Source organism: Cucumis melo, unplaced genomic scaffold (assembly GCF_025177605.1).
Source record: "Cucumis melo cultivar AY unplaced genomic scaffold, USDA_Cmelo_AY_1.0 utg001666l, whole genome shotgun sequence".
Lineage (NCBI taxonomy): Eukaryota > Viridiplantae > Streptophyta > Magnoliopsida > Cucurbitales > Cucurbitaceae > Cucumis > Cucumis melo.
The window spans coordinates 20,001-23,679 of record NW_026124712.1 but is presented as its reverse complement, the minus strand read 5'-3'; the positions used below and the strand labels follow the sequence as shown (position 1 = coordinate 23,679).

The 3,679-nt window shown below is 29.8% G+C and overlaps 1 non-coding gene across 1 annotated transcript; it reads right to left on the bottom strand.

Annotated features, from left to right (window-relative positions):
- Positions 1–2,408: 2,408 nt before the first annotated feature.
- TRNAC-GCA (transfer RNA cysteine (anticodon GCA)) lies at positions 2,409–2,480 on the bottom strand. The gene has a single exon. It is a non-coding gene; the product is annotated as a tRNA-Cys (tRNA).
- Between the last annotated feature and the right edge of the window lie 1,199 nt (positions 2,481–3,679).

The window sequence follows — 3,679 nt, the reverse complement described above, 5'->3', positions numbered from 1 at the left end:
CCTACCTCCTTTTCCCTTTTTTGAATTTCGCTGCTATTCTTTGCTTGAGTTTGTTTATAAACAATGTAAGGGTAAAGGTAGTCTGATGAGACTTCATCAGATGATTGCATTGAATAAGAGGGCAGTAGATTATAGAAAAGAAAGAATGCAAAAAATTATAAATAAAAAAAAGTAACGAAATTCTTGATTGCATCAGGAATCCCATTTTGTTTAAATTCGGTATGGATAAAAGATCTTCCTATGTTATACTATTCAATTCTCGACGATGAATCGATTTGATAGCTCCGATATTGTTATTCATGATATTTTAATACGATTCGATATCATCGAGATGCAACGCATCCCCTTGAATTTACAAGCGAAACATTTATCATCTCTATGGGATTAAATCCCGAGTTATTGCGAATAAAAAATGAAACGATGATATTATGGAAGTAAATATTCTCGCATTTATTGCTACTGCACTGTTCATTCTAGTTCCGACCGCCTTTTTACTTATAATATACGTAAAAACAATCAGTCAAAGTGATTAATTTGAATTAACCTTGACGTTTTAGTTCTTATCAATGATTGAAGATAAGAAAAATGAAAAGCATTAAAATTCGCGTCTTAAATGAAATTGGCGGACTAGAATTATCAGTATTCTACGAGAGAAGTATTCGATAAGATCCGATAGTATGGTAGAAAGAAATATATGAATCCTTCTACCATACTATCTATTATTGTTATTGAAGTGTATAAATATAAAATTGTACTCTATAAAAATAGAGGTTGAATATCGATCAATTTGAATATAGATGAATATACAATATATATCTTTCTATTTATATATAGATATCATATCAATTACATATATGTAATATTAATCTAATATACATAGTGGCCCAATTCTATTTCTTTGCTTCATAATTCATGTTGATTAGAATGAATCTGAAATCAAATAATCGAAAGGCCACTAATTTTTTTTTAGCATTCGAAAGAAGTAATTGATTGAGCAGTTGACAGATGATCCAGGAGTTCGGTTCCATGGGAACTTTTTATCTTCGGATTTCGAAAAGAATTAGCAAACCCCATTTTTATTTAACGTTTGAAGCATGATATGAAATGAGTTCCCTAAAACAAGAAAAAATCCTATTTTGAAAATAACTAAAATACTAATAATAATAAATAAAAGAAGTGGTAAGCACGTAATATGTGGGTGGCTACCCCGAGGTACTATCTTATTATGAGGTAGTATATTATTATGCGTAGTATCTCATTGGACAACCACTATGTCTATGTTCTTTCGTGTTGAAAGTATGGATCCACTTAAAAACTTATAATCCGAACTCTTTTTTTTTTTTACTTTTCAAAATAAAAGAAAAAAAAGTTTTGCAGAACGATCTATAAAATAAACCAAAAACAATACAGTTTTATTTTTCAATTAGTAGTACTTCTAGAGTCCACTTCTTCCCCATACTACGAGGGAAAGAGAAAATGTAAAGACTACCATTAAAGCAGCCCAAGCGAGACTTACCATATCCATGTGAATTATGTCCCCTATCTCTATGAATATAAAAGAATTATTCCATTATTGCTCACTAATAATTATTATTCACTAATAATAGTGGAATCACTAGCGCATAGTCAAAAAGAGATTCGGGCACAACACCATTGATGAAACAATACAAAAAATCGAATTATCCCAAGTTATTATATGATTTCTAGTATAATCGAAAAAATTCAGTACAAATAAATAAAAGAGGCAGAAAAACTCTTGGAAGTATCAAAAGAATGTTAGTAACATGTAGGAATAATAAGACCTAGTCTTTCTTTTGTTGTCCTGCATTTCATTACATTAAGTAAAAAGTCTCAAAATAGAGAATCAAGATAGTATCTATCACATAACCCTACTATTATTCCTTTCTCATTTGATCTAATCTTTACTGTCCCCCCGATTGTTTCATAGAGACAATCGGAAGATGGGATGGCCTATTACATGCGTGGTTAGAGCTTATCGAAAAGAAATAAGTTCTTTTTTTAAGATTAAAATAAAAAAAAAAGCCAATTATTCATTCAATATAATATTGATTGAATGCTCGAGTACTCAGATACTTTCATGAGTCCGTATATCAAGTATCTTCCTCCTTTCCGTAAGGAAAAATGAAATTATATTCCCTAATTCAAGACCCAATGAGTAGACACTACATTAGTAGTCGAAGGGCTATCATCTCAAGATTTAACGATTATTTTTCATTACTCTACTAAATTCTGGAAACGAAACCTATACGCAAGGATTTATAACATTTTAGAGAACCCCAACGATGCTTAGAATCAAGCAAATCTAAAGATGCTTTTCTTCTAAAAAAAATGATAAAGTTATATCAGCAAAACAGAAGAGGGTATTTTGATTCTTTTGTTTGTTGCTGAGGCGACACCCGGATTTGAACTGGGGAAAAAGGGATTTGCAGTCCCCCGCCTTACCGCTCGGCCATGCCGCCAAAACGATACAAAATATTGGATTGGCTCTATCTCTTAGATAGATAGTATCTTACAACACACAATATCTAAAACGAAAAACCGCAAAACTTTGCTTTTTCTATTGAAAAAAAAATGTGGATTTTCATTCACAAAAGCAAAAAATCAGGACAAATGGGAACCGTTAACTTTAACTATTGACTGTGAATTCATAAATGATTCTTGGATTGAAATTGCAAATTCGGTTTCCCTAATGATATAAGAAAACAATCCAAAAATGGATACCTTACCTAAATAAATAAAAATTGATAGATAACTAATCATTACTAATCCATCCGTATTGATTCGTTTCCATAACCATAAAAAAATCCTTATTAATGACAATTTTAATAGCGATTATGAGTATATGTAAACCCCAGAACATAAACGATTACTATTATCTAAATCTAATATCTTATATATATATAAGATGTTTATAGGAAATGTTCGGAATTCTGTTTTTAGAATTTTTTTTTCATTATCATTAAATAGAAAATATAAATTTTTGATAGAGTACGACATGTGATGTTCCCCATAGAACTGTAATAAAGGAGGCGATATATATAACTAACTATATATATATATCTGCACATGTTTATTAATAAATACAAGTCCTTATACATACTTCAATCGCATTCTACGAATTCTACTAAAAAAAATATAGGTATAGGTAAAATATCTCTCTTCTATGCGAATTTTTTTTAACAGTGAAATCTACGAAAAAGTTCCATGTTGTTAAATAAAAAAAATTCTATATTGTTTCTTCAGATCAAATCCCGAATCTATTTATAGTACCCAATCCGATTGGAATATCATAATAATGGTAGAAATTGACTCACTTTTGTTTTGATATAGATATTTTATACAAAACTCCATAATTCTAAATAGAATTTACCAATTCATTTGTAGTTGTTGCAAATTCCAATTTAATTTGAGTATCAAAGTCTCTTTATTCCTACGTTCATATGTATTTCATGCATTACATCTATTACACCTATGAAGTTAGGTAAAATTTCATGTGATTCAGTAAACATAATATAAATTCCATCATTGCTAGATCGATCCATTTTAAGCAAATAATGGGATTTTTTTTATAAATGGGAAATAAATAAAATGCTTGGGGGTGGAAATGAGAGAATGTCTACAATACCTGCGTTTAATCAGATACAATTTGAAGGGTTTT